Source organism: Mustela nivalis, assembly GCF_964662115.1.
Source record: "Mustela nivalis genome assembly, chromosome: 8".
Lineage (NCBI taxonomy): Eukaryota > Metazoa > Chordata > Mammalia > Carnivora > Mustelidae > Mustela > Mustela nivalis.
Window position 1 is genome coordinate 17259297 of NC_139027.1, and position 20168 is coordinate 17279464.

Sequence of the window (20168 nt, forward strand, 5' to 3'; positions counted from 1 at the left end):
CTGCCTGCCTCTTCCCATCTTTCCAGAGGGCCCTGCTGGTGGCTCCTTCTCATCCTGCTGCTGCTTCAGAGGCCCCTGCGTCGTCCCCCATAAAGCTGAGATCCTCCCACAATGAAAATAGCCCTTGTCAGAGACAGACAGCTCTGAGAGCCTGCCGAGGTGGCTGGTAGAGGAGGAAAAGGTGGAATTTTGTAAGAATGGTTTATTGTCCTGTCGATGTGGGACATACACATTTGAGGAAGAGGTCAGGGAAAGGAGTCTAAAGGGGACAGAGACGTATTTACTAAGCCCTAACTCCTCAATGACATGCCATTGAACAGGCACCCCAGACCTGAAGCCCTCTGTGCAAGGACCTGAGTAGTGGAGAAGTTCCCTGTAAAGAATACCATGAACACTGGTCAGTCAGGTTTTCTGTAATGTGGCTGTGTGACAAAGAGCCCCCAGATCTCAGGGGCTTACATCAGACATTCACTGCTTCTCCGTAAAGCGTCTGCAGGTTGGCTGGACTCAGTTGTGCTTGGGGTCAGGTCTGCTCTCCACATGTCTCCTCATTCTGGAACTGTGGCTACTCAGGGTCCGCTCATGTCATGGAGGAGGCGGGAGTGTGCCAGAGGGCAAACAAACACTCAAGGCCTTGGTGTACTCCCACTTCTGTGCACTGGTTCCATGGCTGTGCCCAAGGGGAGAGAGGCAATGAGGTATATGCCAGCGTGTGGAGGAAGAAAATGTGAATATTGAGTGAACATATTGGATGAACAAGAATCCAATCCACCACAAACATACACACACACACACACACACACACACACACACACACACTCTTATAGGGCCAGAAACTACCTCAGGAATCAAGAAGGAATAGGAATAGTCTGCCTTTCCAACCTACCCCAGGCCAGCTAGAGGAACCCAACAAAAACATTTCAAAATGATGATAGATATGTGGACCCTTCAGACTAAAAGCAATTTTAAATGTCATCTCATCCTACATGCTTACCAAGAGAAGCTTCTAATAACACTTCCAAGTGATGGAGAGATCACTGCCTTCCAGGCAGCCCCCTCTAAGCACACAGGATAAGTCCTCTCCTTCCACAGTATGCCAATGCCTCAGACACCTGTGGACAGCTTGTAGGTATCCCTGAGCCTTCCCTTCCCCAGTGAAAGGCCCGAGTTTATTTTCCTCAAAGCCTATGGTTCTAAGTCGGAATCTCCTCCGGGCACATGACATGTTGTTAACATGCTACTTTTCCTCCAAACCCCGCACCACGTTAAGAGCTCCAGAATGACAACATTTGTGTACGCAGAGTAGGGCAGCCCTCTCCCTCGCTCTGAGCAAGCATCAACCGGAGGATGACAGTTCATATGTCTTACTCAGATCGAGCTTAAAGTCACCTAGAGTCAAGACATTCTTACATGTGTGGCTAAACCGTTCATCAATCAACTATTTACAGAACACTTATTATACGCCTTGCATCCCACTGGGTACCGGGGACACCGTGATAAACAAAATTGACATACATTGTCCCGGCTCTCCTGGAGGCTACTTGGAGAGAGAGAGAGAGATGATAAGTAAACAAAGAGACCAAAAAAATAAGAAAACTGAAATACATACTATTTAAAAAAAAAAAAAAAGTGTAGATGACATAGGAGAGATAAAAGAAAGCCACTTCAGAGAGTGGCCTCCAAGCTTCTCTAAAGAGCTGGATTTCTGAAGAGCAGGAAGGGGGTGGGCCCAGCAGGGAAGGCCCCGCCCCCTCTGCACCTGCTGGACGCAGCTGGGCAGGCGGGAGCTCTGGCTGGGAGGGCAGCTGCAGGCTGGCCAGGTGGCAGTTGGTGAGCAGGGAAGGCGGGGGCTCAGGTTGAAGACGGAGGGCCAGCCGCTGTGGTTAGCGAGGAGCAGAGGTTCCTTGGAGTGCAGCAGAGATGGGCTTCATGCAGAGAGAAGTGGGATGGCCCGGCGAGCCCTCCGTGTGCACAGAGCCGTGCGTGGAACCTGTGGGGAGCAAAGGCCTCCCTGAGAACTTCACATGTGTCCCCACTGGTTTCTCTTCATTAATTTAGGCCCCTGGCCCCAGCCTTTCACCAACAAGCCAGCCTTCCCTCGCAGCTCCCTGCCACCCGCACTGGCCAGGCCAGGAGGACACGTGATGATCACGGGGTGAATGGCAGAGCTCTCGGGCGCATCCCCTGAGGGAGAAAAAGCATAGGATGTCGCAGAAGAACTCGAAGGGCAGAGGCTTCGGGAGGCAAAATTTTCAGGATCCAACAGTTCATCTTCCTCGAGAGCCGGCTCCGTGGCTGGGTGACCAACTCCGTCCTGGGTGACCAACAACAGGTGTGCCAAGCCGCGCCCTCCAGGGAGATGTCAGGCGTGCGTTTTGCCGGGAGCCTGGAGCCTGCTGCCCTCAGTGAGACACGCCCGGAGTCCCCTCCGACCCGGGAGGAAAAGGGCAGTGTGCCGGGCTTCTGTGCTCAGGTGCCTGCGCCCGGCTGCTTGGCGGGCTGGCGTTCTGCCGGGGAGCCCCGCGGTCTCCCCGCTCCGCAGCCAGCAGCGCCAGCCGATGTATGGGTCTGGACCGTGCCGATAGGACGTGTGAGACCAGAGGCCTCGTGAGGAAGCAGAGAGCCCTTCAAGCACAGCCCAGTGGTCAAGGACTTGGGATCCAGACCCTCAGAGATAAAGGAGAAGCTGTCAGCACAGATAAGGCCGGCAGAGGAAGCGATGCAGACAAGCAGAGGCTTAGAGTTATGGGGCTCTCTCCTGAGCCCACAGGCAGGGGGGTCCTCGGACCCACGAGCGCACACCTGCTGATTTGCTAGGGACGCGGAAAGCCCTGGGACAGCTCGCCTGATCAACAAATACACACATCTCCCTACCCCGCCAGGATCCTTTCTTTTTCGGTGAGTGACCTCCTTCAAGGAGCACGGAGCTCGGGAGAAGGAAGTCGTGACTGAGAAGCACACCGCGGGCCAGCACAGCTACGGGCAGGGCGGTGGTAAGGACTGCACCGTGTTACCAAAGGACATTCCGTCCCACCACTCACTCCCCTTTCTGGGCGTCCTCTCCCGCCCAGCCGTCGAGGAGCTCTGTCCTTCCTCAGGTTCTTTCCTTCTTCCTTCCGTCAGCCTCATCATCTGGTCTGCATAACACAGCCGTCAAGTCCACCTTATCGAGAAGGGGCTGTTCCACACTTACTCTCCCCATCTCATTTCTCAGAGGGGAAGCAAGTTTCACATCGGTGTGCATAGTAGAATCCGACTGTGAGGACACATACACATTCTTGCAAGGGGGGAGGGAGGGTTTCAATGTCCATCCGGAAGAGGATATGTCTGACAGAGGCAGCCCAGAGGGTTTTTTGGGTAGTGAAAATACTCTGCGTGATACTCTCATGGTGGGAGCGTGTCCTGATCCATAGAACATATAACAGCAGAAGGAATCCTACCGGAATCCGTGTGCTTTGGTGATAATGACATGTCCCTGAGACTCACTGATGGCACAAAGGTCCCCCTCTAGCAGGGGATGTCGGTAATCGGGGAAGCTATGCACACGTAGGCACAGGAGATATTGGACCCCTCTGTACCTTCCACTCAATATTGCTGTAAATCCAAAACTTCTCTGAAAAAAAAAAAAGATCTTTATTTTTAAAAAGTTCTGGGAGATATCTATCAGACGGCTTACAGTCATCTGAGTTCATTCATTCTCTCAGACGCTTGCAGACACCTTCAATGTTATACACTTTACCAGAACTGAGTATCAGAATTTAATTAATTTAACATAAGTGATTTAATTTTCTTGTCTTCGTTCTGGCTCTTTCTTTTTGCATATCTGTATTTTCTCATTTTTTAAAATGAACATGTAATGATAATGAACCAAAGAGAAAGAGCTTTGAAGCAGGCCTCCTCCACGCACCTGCTCCTGTTTCCTTTCTCCCCAGCTCACAGCACAGGCTAGACACCATGCTTGAGAACCTTCAGACTTCTGCTGTGCCATGTGGACCTGGAGTTCGTGTCCTGGTCCCGGGATCCCCTCCCCGCTCAGAGGAAGCCCCCACCTGGCCTCCCTCAGCCCCCGGGGACCCCCAGGGTTAGGATTTCAGCAGCTGTGCACGCCCCACCATCTCCTTGAGGTGATGTGGTTCTCAGTTCAGGCAGCGCTGGAGAGGCAGCAAAGGAGATAAATGGAATTTCTGCTCAATGAGTCTTTGATAATAATGAATAAGTTCTTTTCTCCAAAGACTTGAAATCTGTTGTCTCATTTCAATGCACAAAATTATTCATTTAAAAAATCCTCCCCACAGACTTGGAGTAGGTGGGGATTAGTAACCATTAACCCCATTTTGCAGATGGGGAAGCAGGACCTGGCAGGAGCTGGTGCCTCCAACCACAGGCAGAGCAGGTGTCCTGCCTCCCCAGCCAGCACCCCAGTTGGAGAGGGTCCGAGCACAGGCCCAGAGAGCCCGGATCCTCGAGAGTCTGTGCGGAATTCGCCCCTGTCCCTCCTACTGCTTCCTTCCTCTAACTCCGAGCTTCCTGAGGACCTGTCCCTAAGACTGAGCAAACTGAGGACACCTCCTTCGCCTCCCTCCCATGGAATGGCTCAGGACAGGGCCCTGCAAAGGCCCCAGTGTTTGGTGATAGATGATTACACGAATCAGCTGAACCCTGACAATATAACTTCTTTGGGTCAGGCTCTTATATTTGCCAGGAGACTCCTCCCTAGGGAGGCCGAGGCAGCCATGTGGCAGGGAGAGGACATCCTTCTCCTGCTCTGCCTTCGACTCTCAGAGCTTCCAGCCTCGGGTAACCATGGTAATCACCAGCATTAACCACAGCAGTGACAGGAGCCTCGGCAGGCCGGCGCTGACCTACTCCTGCTGCACACGGTACACCAGCTTCCTGCAGCATGTGGTCCCCCACTTTGTTCTCTTGCACACCTGCCACCTATGCCCAGGGACTATCTACAAGACCCAGGAGTCAATGCTGGAGGGTGAAAATGGACTCCAAGCCTCCGACTCCCTTAGCAGGGCCTGGGTCAAAGAGGTTTAGGATGTGGTCCAAAATCTTAGTGACAAGGTCAGTGGTGGCCAAGGACAAGGGCTTATTCTTGGGACACCCTGTTCATCCCGTCCTAGCCCTGCCTCTAAAGGCAGCAGCCATCAGCCAGTCGCCGTAGGAAGCCAGCCCAGCTGGGATCTGGAGGAGTCTCTCTTGCCAGACTTTGGGGCATCCACAAGCCATCATCGGCTGTTATCTAAGGGCCATGCCAAGAAAGCCACAGCAGGGCTGTTCTTGCCCAGATTCGGGGTCCGACCACTCCACAGTGCCCATCCGTTCCACTAGCACCATGTTCGAGGTACTGGGAGTCAGCTATCCTGCCTCCGGGTCTCAGACAACAGCTCCAAGTCCTGCCAGCCTGGCCTCACCTGATTCCCCATCCTCATCCCTCCCACCAGGCACTAAACTATTTTTCCAGGTGGCACAGAGCTGAGCCACTGCCCAGGACCCATGGGCCTCCCCTTTGCTGCTCTGAGGGCCAGACCAGACTCCCAACAGGGAAACAGAACTGAGGTCCCCAGCTTTTCTCAAGTCCTCAAGTGCTGGGAACAAAGGACAGCTTCACCGGAGACCAGAATCCCTGCCAAAGCCGCCCAAGGTCTACAAGAGGCCTGAGGCTGCATCCCTACTTGAAGCATTCTGCAAATTCCTGCCAAACAATGCTAAGGATTCTTGAATCCAGCTGCTTCCGAGAAATCTTTAAGTAGAAAAGAGCAAAGGAGTTTCCCAGGAACCCCCAATCCCAGGCAGGTTTGCAGCCCTGGGAGCCCAGTGCTGGGGAAGGAAAACGATGAGGCACTCCCTCTAGTGGCAAACGCCCCGCACAGAGCCAGGCAGCTCGCCAGCCAGACTTCCCGCAGAGCCTGCTCTCTTGCAGGGACCTCGTGGCCAGCCCTCCACACCGGGGAGCAGCCACCAGCTCGGCGGTGGGGAGCAGGGGCATCTCACCCATGCCAGAGGAAAGACCTTGCCGCAGAGAGGGAGCCCATCCGGACTCAAAGCCACTCCTGCCCTCCCTTCGGGCGTTCACACCCCTAACCTGCCTCTGAGGCCAGGCCATTTCGGGGAGGCTGTGTGACCTGCCCCAATCTGTGCTCTCTGCAAAACACCTGCCTCTGAGCGGCTTTGCCAAGCCAAGCAGTCTCAGCCTTCCAGCACTTGCTAACCTCGAAGGCAGCTCCGCACCTGCCCCTGAACAGCCCCCCTGGGGTCTCCCTCAGCCTCCAGCCCTACCGGGCTGCAGGGCCACCAGACTTGGCACATACGCCCCACCTACCCCTTGGGGACACACTCTCTGATTTATCTCTGTGTCCCCAGCACCGCGCACAGTAACTGTCTGTGGAATTCATACAAGAATAAAGAAATAAAACCATATTTGCTGCAGCAAAAGATGTTTCTCCACACAGAGATGATTTCTCTTGCCAGAATCCCCACAATACCATCTCTGTGCTCAGTGACTTAGGCTGGGTCCTGACCGTGCACACTTTTGCATATTCCTTTCCACCCTACTTTGCTCCCAACCAAACCTAGCTCCTTGAGGATAAAGGTCATGTCCAATTTGGCTCTGGGTCAAGGTTCCCAGAAGAATGCTGAGAATATATTTAAGCAGCAGCGGAGGGAGGGAGAGAAGAAGGGAGGAGAGGGGGGAAGTGGGGAGGGAGAAGGAGAGGGGAGGAGCTATTATCCGGGTCCAATCAAAGCTACCATTTGATGGGAACCCACTCTGATTGGCCTGCTTGGTCAGGTGCTCATCAAAGAGCCATGGATGCTCTCGCAGGAATTCAAGTAATCAATCTTAACAGCTTTATCGACATACAATTCATATACCAGCACAGAGCCTGCTTCTCTCTCTCCCCTTCTCCGGCACCCCAACCCACCTGGAGCTCGGATTTTATTCTCAGTGTAACAGAGTTCAGCGAAAAGTTTTGGAAAAGAGAGTGATGGGATCCGACTAAAGTTTTGAAAAGACTGCAGCGTGCACAATGACTGCCAAGCAAGAGGAGAGGCACGAAGCCCTGCTAGGAGGCATTGGCGGACATCAGGGCAAGGGATGACTGGCACAGACAGGCTGATGCTAGTCACACTGGGGAGAAGGGAGGAGATTCACTTCAATTCTGGAAGTAGAAGCAACCGGCCTCACTAATGAAGGTATGAAGAAGAGGAGGAATCGCAGACGACTCCCAGATTTGGTTTGTGGAACTAGGTAAATGATAGCGCCGTCTTTGGATGGGAGAAAGAGTGGAGAAGAAATGAGTGTAGGGTAACATCAAGAGCTCAATTAGAGACACCGATGGTTTAAGATGTGAGTGTAACACCCCCCCCCCCCAGAGGCCACTGGATAGAGGAGACAGTCCTTCCTAGAGATGCAAATTAGGGTCTGTCACAATAGAGGCGGCATTTAAAGGCACTGGGTATGGATGAGATAACCTAGGCAGATCTTTGGAGCTTTTGAAGCATTTCCTTATCCCTGTGCCTTCGGATGCCCAAACAATAAGCCAACGCTGTCAAGTAGAGGGGGGAAAAAAAACCTCACAGATGATTCTGGACATTTGGTGCCGTATAAATAAAACGGTTGGATTGAGCAACTTTTTCTCCAATCATGGGTTTGTTTCCACCTGCACACATATAGAAACACAAACCATTCCTATCCCCCTGGCCAGAGGAGAGCCGGCCAGACCCAGGGTAGCAAGTGAGCTAGCCCCCAACATGGGGGAAAACATTCCTACCGAGCAGTCAGGTGGCATGTCCATCAATTTCCACCGCAGCAGAGATGGTGAGACAACTCAGCCATTACCTACCAGCCACGCAGACCCGACGGACAGTCTCCGGGCTTTAGGAAAGCAGGAAACTGGAGCTCCATGTGTCCAAACTGAGTGACAAAGGGAAGGAAGAAGCTTGACCAGGTCTGACCACCCACATTTCACTCCCAACATCCACCATTCCCACCATCATCCTCACTCAGCTAATGGGAGACACTGGCTTTGCCCAATAAAAATCTGCACAAACATTCCCAAGGTTTATTTTTCTGAAAATTCAGCATTAACTTTAATATTTGCCCATTGAGGAAAGATGGCCTATTTCTAGATTTCTGAGGCACAATCACATCATTTCATTATTTTACCAGAAAAGCTAGGCGGAAAGGAAAACTTCTCAGGATTCCCATTCCAGAGGCGAAGACAATTCCAACTTTCACTGTTTACGAACGACGCAATGACTCAGCCTCTTCTCCCTGCCACAGGGCCCCAGCCTTGGGGGAAGTGTGGGCGGTAGACACGGGCTACAGAGTAGGAATTAGTAGAATTTTTTCACATGTGGCTTTGTCCAATCATTTTGGAAGATGGGGGTGATGCCGATAGAAACAAACTAGTGTCAGTTGGGGTTTAGCTTATGGTGGAAAAGATGGATGCTGTGATGGCCCAGTTATCATGACTTCCCATGGGGACAAGCCGAGACCCAAGGTGGACAACACCAGAACCAAGGGTGAAATACCCAGTCCTCATTTCAGGGACACCAAAGAGCAAAGAAGGCTACAACGAGGGCGGGCACCAACTTGACAGCACAGCATCCCATCATACGCCCAACTGAACTCTCTCCTGACTCCACACGCCCTCTGCAAACACACCGACAAGCTGGCTTCAAGTTGTAGTGCGTTTTATTAGAACTCAAACCTCATTCTCCTTTGCCAACCTTGGAATACATAGAGATTTGGGGTGGCGGGGGGAGGCAGGTTAACAAATTGTGTCATTCCATCCCAAAGAAAAGCCCCCCAAACCCCCCTCTCCCTACTCCAGTCTCCCAAGATAACAGAGTCTCAGAAAACCATGGCATTTACTGCCCACTATTCATTTTTATTCTAAAAGATGACGAGGGGTGCACAAATTGCAGAGTGCAGACCACCTCTGGCTCTCTCTGTTTGGCAAAAGGTTTGCCCCCCAAATAAAAAAAAAAATGTTATTTTACTTAAAAAAAAAAAAATGTATCCAAAGGGTGCATGTTCCAGACTCCCAGTTTGAGTACATGTAAAGAGAGACTCAGAAATTTAGTAAATGTGAAACCTTAGCCACTTGCCAAAATTCTATTCAGAGTACTCACCAGCCCAATTTTTGGCAGACTTCTGTGTGAGGTGGGCGGGGCCCATAAGGAAAACTGAGGGCGGAAAAGTGCCCCAAGGCCTGCGGTTCTCTCACAGGGCTTGGCGGCCCCATGCAGAAGGGAGGAGACCTGACCAGACAAGGATGGGGTTGTAGAGACCTGACCCAAAGAATGTGACAGAATTACTCTGTCCCAGGGGCTCGTCAATTCATGTGACATTGGTTTTATAAAGCACCATGATTTTTTGGAAATGGTTTCCAATACGGTTTCAGGAACCCCAGTTTTTTTCTTTTCCGTGCCTCCCTCCTGCCTGGCCAGACAATGAGGTTTGTCGTCCAGCGAAGGTGAGAAAAGGCCTCAAAGAAAATCGTGGGGCAGAGAACCAGGGAAGCTCATGAAGAGGCTTCCAACTATCTGAAAAATGAAGTAGAACATGGTTCAGTGCGCGTTCCCGGGGCTGGAAGAGAGAGGAAGATGTGTGGCGAGGAGGTCAGACATTGCTGCCTCTATCCAGTGACTGAAACCGCTGTGGGCGGCAGAGAGACTGGGAGGGTCAGCCTGACAGGGGTGCGGGGACATCCCCGCACACAGCAGCTTACTCCTGACTTCCCAGCGCGGATCTCAGGGAAACCAGAGTGCCCACAGAGAAACTGGCTCTTGGGCAAGGTGTTCAGCATGGCACAAGGTGGTCAATTAGAAGTGGCTGCAGATGTGTCCAGGCGGCCCAAGAGGCCACGCCCTCTTCATCTCCTGCCCCCAGGGACCCTCCTAGGAAAGTGGGCAGGAGGAGGAAGGAGAAGAAGCCACTGGAGTCGCAGACCCGCAGGACAATATGTACTTTAGCCGATTTATTTGCTGGAATGTGGGGAGGGGTACCCGTTAGACCAGAAAAAATCATGCCACCTTCGACTGTCAAGGTTAAAGATGGCTAGAGCTGGGGGTGGTGTTTGTGTTTTTGTTATCATTGCTGTTTTTCCTGCCACCAGAAGGAAAAGCAAGAGGAGACAGGGAGTTCTGGAAAAATGTTTTACAGTGACATTTTCCTGCACGTGCTCCTAATTTGGCAACAGCCTTTCTGCACCTTTGCCACCCACAGTGTCTAAAGGGCCTATTAGGGCAAGAAATCTCAGGACTGTGCCACCTGGCAAGGTCCCATCTGTGGCAGCACCTTTGTCCCAGCATGGGCCCTGCTGTGGCGAAGGAGGACTCTCCCAGCAGCCACGGGCACAAGCACGGCGCCCAGCCCTTCCCTGAGCAGCCTGCAAGGGCCGGGAAGGACATTCAACACCCGCCAAGGATTCGGCTCAAGAAGTGTGGTTCCAGGCAGGACAGGAATTGAGTCCAGTTTATAACCTGGAGAGACTTGCTCGAGTTTCCATGGGAAAACAGCAGCTCACGGGGGCGTCTCCGAGGGGACGTTCACAGCAAGATATCTTCGACGTAGCGTCCACCCACTGTGCCAGGCTGGACTCCCAGGCACAAAGAGGCTGCTGCGTCCCCAGAGGTGCCAGCCCCCTCTGCTCTCCCCTTCCCCAATCTCCCACCGATGCGATGAGATAACAGAATGCATTCAAAAGCACGTCTTCAACTGCAAAGTGCTATGCAATAGCTGGCATAATTATTCATATTAGCACTGCGGGTTTTTTTTTTCTTTTTAAGAAAGAGAGATGCCAGTATTTGTGCACTGATAGATCATAAAAGACTTCCTGCCTGAGCCTCTTCCTTTCTTTCTTTGCCCGTGAACTACTCAGTCCTCCCAATGAGTCCTTTTATTGGAGATGTTGTTTGTTAAAACAGACAAATAGCTCCTGCCTGTCTCAGCACTGGGGCCATGGGAAGCCTCTGTCCGTACCTCTCCTTGTGGGACTGTCCGGGACTGGGAGGAATGCCACCCCCGTCCTGATGTGGAAGAGATGGGGTGAGCACTGTGAGCACAGGCCAGCATTTCCAGAGGCAACAGCTCTTCATCTGCTCGTGAACCACACCCCTGGTGGATTCTCAGCCTTCCAGAGGGCAGGACTCATTCCCTCTGCATCTCTGAAACTTCCTGGTGTCCATCTGGAGGCTCCAGACTGCTCAGTGAAAGAGCGCTTGGCTGATCAGTGAGTCATTGCTCAATAGCTGACATGCTCCTCAAATCCATAAATCAGTGCCTGGGCTCAAAGCCCGGAACTTGGAGGGGAGACGCTAGACTAAGGGGCAGGAGGCCTGAGCTCCTGTTCTCAACGGCCACACATTTCAGGTGGGACTTTGCAAAAGCCCCCTCCCTTGTTTGAACTATAGTTTCTTCACCCGTAAACCCCAGAAAGTGGATGAACGAATTTTTGAGTGTGTGAAGCTACATTCTATGACTCCATCTATCCCCCTGCTCTCCTGGACAATGCAAACAAAACAAAACCGGATAAAATAATCTCCGACCATTTAGCAAATGGAACAACCCTATTCTTAATGAGATTCTAATGAGGTTCAGACTGATTTTTATTAGATTTTGTAGTTATTTAATGCTATTAGAATATCGTGGGTAGGATGATTAAAAATTGTGAGTGAAATGTAAGCAAATGATTCATTTAAATCTGGATCTAAAGATGTAGTAGAGCCAACAGAAGGCCCCAGAGTGTGGTGAAGCCGGGGAGCCCTAGGGATGGCAGAAACATGGGTTCAGAGCCGCGAACCATGCCCTATGAGACTTGCCACATGCAGCCTCAAGAATGAGGGTGAAAAACAAGTGATGAATCTGAGCCTCTGAACGTGGACGATAACCAAGACACGTGTGCCTCTAACTTAATGTGGAAATCAGAATTTTCAAAAACTCGCAACACAATTAATACTAAAATTATCATCTGCCCAGCTTAACTTCAACTTGTTGGTGATGTGAAATGTCCTACCTTGACTTTAAATTATTGTGGCACATGCAGATTTTCACACAGACACACACACGTGCACACACACGCCTGATTAGCCAGAGCACAAGACCAAGCTACTCTGCAGACTCTGCCGTGACAAGTCATAGCGTCATGTCTGGAACATAGTGGGGCGGGGATGCGGGGGGTGAGGGGGACTCAGTTCCACAAGCGTTAGCAATCATGTGATGACGATGACGGCTATGATCACAGCAATAACAAGAAAAATACAGAGGACCTGTAACAGGGGTGCATGGCAGTGAGCCCCTACTACAGGGAGTGATGTCTCATCAAGCAAAGCAGAAAGGAGGGCCCCCACTTGCACCTGCCGGCAGACCAGCGTGGCTACTGATTGGCTGCCAGCAGAAACGGCCATGGGTGTGATTTGAAGTTTGTTCGGTGCTCTTCCCAGCAACTGTCTCTATCCAGTCTTGGGACTTCACCCCATCTTGTCGCATTTCTAGCTCCACTTCACCTCTCCAACCTGAATCTCAGCAGTGCTGAATGTGTGCTCCCCTGAAAGCTGCTTTCAAAAATAAATATTTGACAGGAGTTTGTTTCTGGTTCATCTGTCTCTTTCTCTAAAAGCAACACATTTAATCATGAGCAGGCCTATGAAGTTAGTAACACCAGCGTCCTCACTGAGCATGCAAAGAGGCCGGGGCAGGCATGAACTGGACACCACGTGCTCTTTCAAAGAAGAGAAAACCGAGGCATAGGAAGGCAAAGCGGCTTGCCCGCGTTTATCTAACCTGAATCAAGTAGCAGGGCTGAACTAAACCCAGTTCTTTCTGTCCCCTAAGTCTGTGTGTGACGATAGTGTCTCATTCTTAACACACTTTATTTTAGGGGTTCGAGGCTTGCCTACAAAGCCATGAATTCCACAAGGTCGGAAACATTGCCTGTTTAGTTCACTGCTCCATCCCTTAGCACAGTACTTGGCTAGGGGATATGAGTCGTGCCTCACCAAATATTGACTGAATGAATAAAAGAGCGAATGAATTCTGTCTACTTCAGGAGGTGCTAACGGAAATGAAGGCGAATGTGTTTCGGCGGCGCCTAGATTATACACACAGGAAGGGAAAAGACGTTTGAAGTACGGTTTTTAGCAACTCAGTTAGTTGGGATGTAAACAAGAAACAGCAAGCCCTCCAAGTACTCGTACACAGGGTATTTCGTAACAGTGAGCGGTGCTCCGCGTGACGGGGAGGTGGGGAAAGTAATGGTGACAGTAAGGTGCCCTGGAGAGGAGTGCAACAGGAGACTACTGCCATCCTTCAGCTGAAGGGACTAAGAAGAGCCACAGAGTTACCTGAGCTGGGGGCAGGGGTCACTCAGCAGAGACTGTGAACCACAGGAAGTCAGTCTCTGAGAAGCTGGGCCATGGGACTTGCAGGCTCTGCCAAGGACTCAAACAACTCAAGGCAAAGGAAAAGGGAGAGAAATGTGCTGGCTTCTCCCTTCTTCTTCCCTTCAATCTTCCTCCAGGGCCTCTCTTTGACCTAACCCAAGAGGAGCCCTCTGTCGGGGGAGCCTGGAAAAGCAGCCAGGACAGGTCCGTGTCCCCTCATACAGAACTGGGCAGGGGAGGGAGGAAACAGGATCTGGGGAAGCACAGGGACTAATCCGACACTGAAGACATTAAAACTACCTCTGGGCAAAGGAAGGGTTAATCGTCTTTATTTTTTACAAGATGGCAGATTCAGGAAGAACAGGAGGGAGACATGTGGAACAAGCTTGAGAAGCCATTACCTCTCAATGCGGTATTCCTGGCTGAGACAGTTGAGTGGTGCAGATTTGGGGAGACTGGGTATAACATGGGATGTTTTCTTCCATTCAGTTATTCACACAAGGGTGTGGCTCCCTGAGAGGCCCAGGACCCAGGGCCCCAGCTTGTCCATTAATGCCCAGAGAAAATGTCCCCCTAACCAAGAGACTAGATGACTTAGACAAGAGGGAGCTCTATGGTCAAAAGATTCCCCAAACCAAAGCATAGAAGACAGATCAACCACCAGAGCTGCAAGGACCCTGTGAGCCGGCCTGGTCCCATCCCAATTTCCACTCCTACCTCACATTCTAAATTAAGTAATGGAGGACTAGGGGTTGAAAGAGGCTTCAACCACGGTTGTACTGCAACATAACAATAGAGTCCGAATATCACCTCGGGTCAGGATTCCCAGAGGGTCAAAGGAGGCATGATGTATAGTGAGTGAGTGTGTGTGTGTGTGTGTGTAAATTTGAATGGAATGCCTCACAATATAAAGTGAAAGACAGTAAACTATTCCACAGAGAATCAGTCTTGAGGTAAACTGAGTGATCTGATTGAGAATGATCATACGTGGCACATTAATCTCAATTTTAAAATACAATATAGTTTGGGGTACCTGGGTGGCTCAGTTGGTTAAGTGTCTGGCCCTTGATTTCAGCTCAGGTCATGGTCCCAGGTTGTGAGATCGAGCCCACCTCAGGCTCCACACTCAGGCACAAGTCTGCTGGTCCATCTCCCTCTGCTCCTCTCTCTCTCTCTCTCTCTCTCTCTCTCTCTCTTTCTTAAATAAATAAATAAATAAAATCTTTTTAGAAATGTAAAATAGCTAATACTTACAAACTATATTCAACAGAGTTCAATAATTTATTTTTGAAGATGTTGAAGAAGCCGAAAGACCTTGCCAGCCCTTGGTTGGGGATGTCTCAAAAAGACTCAAGAGATAGAGCTAAATGTGCAATGGCCTTGGGACATGTCCTGAAAATCACTTTTTAAAAATAAATCTCTAGAGGATTTTCCAGCTGACCTCAGCTGCTGAGAGCTGGGACAGCCTGCTGTTCCTGGTCTGGATTCTAGGTTTCTGTCTGGGTCCCACCCAGGCACAACTATGGTGAAAGGAAGGAGATGTTGGGCATGCTAGCCCACCAAGGCGATATACAACAGCCCTATCTCAGCCCAGAATGAACTCTGTGTCTGGCGCCACCAGCCTCCTCAAGGACATCGACAAGAAGCTCTTGGTTCTGATTTAAGAAGGAAGGACGCTTATCAGTTTTATAAGAAGTGTTGATCAGTTTGCTAATTTAGTGTTACATCAGACTGTGGAGCCCATTCATGTGAGCAAAAAATACAGTGATATATCTCAAGGGATTTTTGTGGTCAGAAGAGAAAATGTGGTCCTCCTAGGAGATATAGTCTCGGAAAGGAGAGTGACACACCCCACCAGCAAGTGTCTGATGATGAGACCCTAGAAGAATGAAGGGTAGAACAGCAGACCAAGCTAGAAGCTGAGAAGCTGGAAGTTCAAGCTCTGGAGGATCAGGGTCTCTCCATTCATCAAGCAGACACTGTTGATGAAGATTAGGTCAGTTTCTCAGAAGCTATTGCTCTTGGGGAGCGGCGGCGCTCACTGAACAAAAGTGACATCCTGGTCATTTCACACATTTGACTAGGGACTGTAGAGATTTGAAAAGTCATTTTTATTTTGAATTCTTTCACACATGCAACATGAAGAAATTACATGTCTTTTTTTCCCTCTTATTAATGGCAAAATCATTGCTCAAAAAGAACAGGGCATAGCCTCCTTTCACACAGTGTTGTGGAGCCAGCACCTACTTTAGATTGCTCTTCTTGTCCCAAATTAGTGTTTACAGGAGACATTCTTCATTTACTTGTAAATAAAATATGAATCTCAAAACTGAAAAATGAATAAACAAACGAACAAATAAATCTCTGGAGACTTTGGCCAAGAGCAACTGTAAAAGCTAAATATATTGCATAAAATAGCTGTTAAAAGTCATCAGAGAGTAAAAGCAGCTAGGACTTTAGAGGCCAAGATTCTAGAGAAAAGGGAAAGGCAGAGAGTAAAACCGAAATCTCCTTCATGCTTTCCCTTCTAGGCATTTGCCAGTTCTCAAGGGGTATCAATGAGACAGAGGAGAAACATTGGTCTAGAACTGTAGTAGCCCAAGTGGTCTGAGAAGCCAAAATTTGAAGTGCAAATCTACCGAAGCAGTCAGAACATAGGGAACTCTTATCCTGAAGAAAGAGCCTAAATAGAAATAAGCCAGGCATTCTCATTTGATTTCCCCTCAAGGAATTTTTTCATTCCTAAGCTTTCCACATGATAGGCAAGCGGCCAAGAAACTAAGCAGTAAACAGCTTCTAAAAGGTTGAAAAACCAGTCAGAGTATGAGCAGTCTCCAAGTGCTAAGGAGAAAAAATATTGATGTTCAGGGCCCACCAAGGAGGAGAAGTTTCAGTAAATAACCTGGGTTTTTATTGAGACAGACGAAGGATTATATCCTAAGAGACAGAACAAGCCAGGCAGAGACCAGCCCTCACAAAGCCTAAACTCCTACTTCAAAATATCTCAATTCCTGACAGGATCAAGGTGTTCTGCCTATTCTGGGTGGAGAGGAGGAAAAAAATCCTCTCCAAAAGAAGGCAAAATTATTCAGAGCCTCAACCATTCTTCATTCCCAATATCCAGTGTTCAATCAAAATATGCAGCATGCTAGGAAACAAAACCAAATTTAAAAAAGAGAGACAGAGAAACTATAGATAAACATATAGGTGATCTAGGTACTGTAGTTATCAAAGACCATAAACCTAGGATTAAGATGTTCAAACAAACAGATGGATAGAAACCTGGAATCTATTTTAAAAGAAGCAAACAAAAATTCTAGGACTGAGAAATATAACTAAAATTAAGGATGAATAAATAGGTAATAGGTTTAACAGCAGTTAGACACAGCAGAAAAGAGGATTAGTAAATTGGAAAATAGGTGAGTAGAAAAATAATCAAATTGAAACAGAAGAAAAACGATTAGACACATATCTACACAAAAAGGGAGACAGGAAAAGAAACAGGGAAAACAGCCTAAGAGACAGAGTGAAAAGAACCAACATATGTGGAACTTGAATCCCCGCAGAGTGGAAATGGACCAGAATCTGTATTCAAAGAGATAAAGAGCAGAATATATAGATTCAAGTAGCACCAACAAACCCAAACACATAAAATCAAAGATAAGAATACAAAGGCATATTATGCTAAAACATCAAAAACTAAAGATAAAAATAAAAATCTTAAAATAGCCAGAGGAGGAAAAAAATTCAATAGGCGAAATCATAAGACCCATTCTACACAACAATAGAAGCTAGAAGCCAATAGAATGACAGAGCTAAAAGGCTGAGGGCAGAAAGAAGTAGCTGTCAGTCTAGAATTCTATATCCACCAGAAATACCCTTAAAAAGGAAGATGAGTAAAAATTTCAAGCAAATAAAAAATAAGAAAATGTATTGTCAACATTCACACATTAAAAGAAATACTAAAGGAAGTTATTCTGATGACGTGATCCTACTTGGAAGAAAAGTAATGCAAAAAGAAATAGCACCAGAAATGATAAACAGAAGAGCAAATCTTTGAAACAGTAAAAATAATAATGTCTTGTGGGATTTCAAATACATAGAGAAGTAAAATACATGACCAAAATAGCATAAAAGGAAGAATGGAATTGGGTAAATGGAATTAAGGTGTTGTAAGGTCCATGAATTGTCCACAAAATTATTAACCAAAAATTTTGTCCACAAAATTGTTAACCAAAGAATAGATCCTGTGAATGCATATGGCATATCTTTAGCAGAGTTTGGCAAACTATTACCCACATCCAAATCCTACCCACACCCAAATCCAGCCCACAGCCTATTTTATACAGCTTGGGAACTACGAATGGTTTTGCATTTTTAGAAACTAGTTGGAGGAGAAGGAAGAAGAAGAGGAGAGAGGGGGACAAGGGAGTCAGAGACTATGCATATCCGTCTACACCTAAAATATTTACTATCTGTCTCTGCCCAGAAAATAAAAAGTATGCCAACCACTGCTCTTGGGTAATTCTAAATAAATAATAAAATAATTTATAACAAACATGCTAATAGAAGAAGAAATTGTAATAATGAAAAGTACTTTATTAAAAGAAGGCAATGGAAAAAAAAGAAGAACAAAACCACATAAAGTAAATTTAAAATAAATATTAAGACAATAAAATTAACACCAAAAAATCAGGAATTTGTTAGATATAAGTAGACTTGATTATCCAATTAAAATTAAAAGACTGTCAGAATGGAAAAAACAACACAAAACAGAAAGACCCAACTATATGCTGCTTATGGCAGATGGACACATAAACGTTGAGAGTCAATATGCCACAGAAATACTAACCAAAGGAAAGCTGGCTTATCTATACTGTTATCAGACAAAGCAAGACCTTAAGGCAAGAAGTATTCCCAGAGATAAAGCAGAGCACTTCACAATAACAAAAATTCGATTCAGCAGAAAGATTTAATAACCTGAAATGTGTATGCATCTAAAAACAAAACTTAAAACATGCAGAGCCCAAACAGACAGAACTAAAAGGAAAACAAGTAAATCCAATAGCATAGTTGAAGATCTCAAATCCATTTTCAGCAACTTACAGACTAATCAGACAATGAATCAGTAAAGAGAAAGGGGACTTCAACAACATGAGAAACGAACTTGACTTTGTTGGCATAGGTAGGATGCCGAACCCAGCAAGAGCAGGATGACATTATTTTGAAGTGTGCAGGGGATATTTAACAAAATAAACCATATTCTAAATCATAATGCAGATTTCGATAAATTGCAAAGGGTTGAAGTTTCAACAGAGTATGTCCTCTTAGTTGAGTGAGAAAAAAAATCCTAGTGATCAATATGAAACACTTTAAAAATCCTCAAATGTTTGGAAATTACTAAATAACACTTCTCAATAACCTATGATTCAAAAACCAAATCAGAAATTAGAAATATTCAGGGAAATTAGAAAATACTCTGAACTGGATAATATTGATGAAGAAACATGTCAAAAATTTGTAGCACAGCACTTCAGCTAGGCTTAAAGGAACAATTTACACCCTTAAATGTATATTTTAGAAAAAAAAAAAGCAGAAAATTCATGACCAAATGACTACCTCAAGGAGTTAGAAAAGAATACCAAAATTAAGGCAAATAAACTAGAAGGAAAGAAATGATAAAGATATAAGCAAAAGGTAAAATAGAAAAAAGATAGAAGAGAGGAAAACCAACTAAACCCAAAATTGGTTCTTTAAATAGACTAATAAAATTTATAAATCCCTAGAAAGATGGATCAAGGGAAAAAAGGAACACATTATTAATATCACTAATGAGAAAAGGTATCATCACTAGAAATTCATACAATTATCAAAGAGGCAATGAGAAGATGCTCTAAGTAACTCTGTGCCAATAAATTTTATAATTTAGATGAAATGGACAAATTCTGTTTTTAAAAAAATCACAACCTGAAAGTATTGACTCCAGAAGAATTAGAAAGTCTTAATTATCCTATCTATTAAAGCTAAACATTGCATTCCCATGACCTAGCAATTTTACTCTAATAGATATGTCTAGCTAGTTGTACAATAAAATGTATAAAAAACGTTCATAGGGACACTATCCCTACTAGATAAAAACTAGAAACTAGAAATGTCTCTCAACAGTAGAAAAGCTAACTATATCATGGTGTAGTCATACAATGGAATATCATATACAATAGTGTAAAAACTGCTACAGACAATGGATGAATTTCACAGACACTAATATTGAGTGAAAAAGTCAGATACAAAAAGATACATATAGTAGTCCCCCCTTTATCTGCAGGGGATGTGTTCTAAGACCCCTAGAGGATGCCTGAAACCATGGACAGTACCAAACCTACATATAGTATGGTTTTTTCCCTATACATACATAATAAAAAGTTACGTGAATGTGGTTTCTCTCACACACACATATACACACACTCAATATGAAATAGTTTATTGTATTGTACTCACCCTTCTTCTTGTGATGATTGATACAAGATGGTAAAATGATAATGTGGCAAAATGAAGTGAGGTGAGATGTAGGTGTTATGATGTAGCATTCAGCTATTATTGACCTTCTAACACATGTCAGAAGGATTATCAGCTTCCAGACCCCAGCTGAAACTACAGATAGTAAAGCCTCAGAAAGCAAAACCATGGAGAAGGCGGGAGGGGGGGCGGGTTCCATCTACCGAACTGTGTGATTCCATTTACATGGCAACACAAATCTATATCTGATAGAACAC

The 20168-nt window shown here is 47.0% G+C and overlaps 1 long non-coding RNA gene across 1 annotated transcript; it reads right to left on the reverse strand.

The window, feature by feature from the left end:
- Window positions 1–1639: 1639 nt before the first annotated feature.
- Window positions 1640–20049, reverse strand: LOC309871366. The gene is made up of 3 exons (XR_014315241.1): window positions 19894–20049; window positions 14429–14567; window positions 1640–3613 (listed from the first exon to the last, which is right to left on the reverse strand). It is a non-coding gene; the product is annotated as an uncharacterized lncRNA (long non-coding RNA).
- Between the last annotated feature and the right edge of the window lie 119 nt (window positions 20050–20168).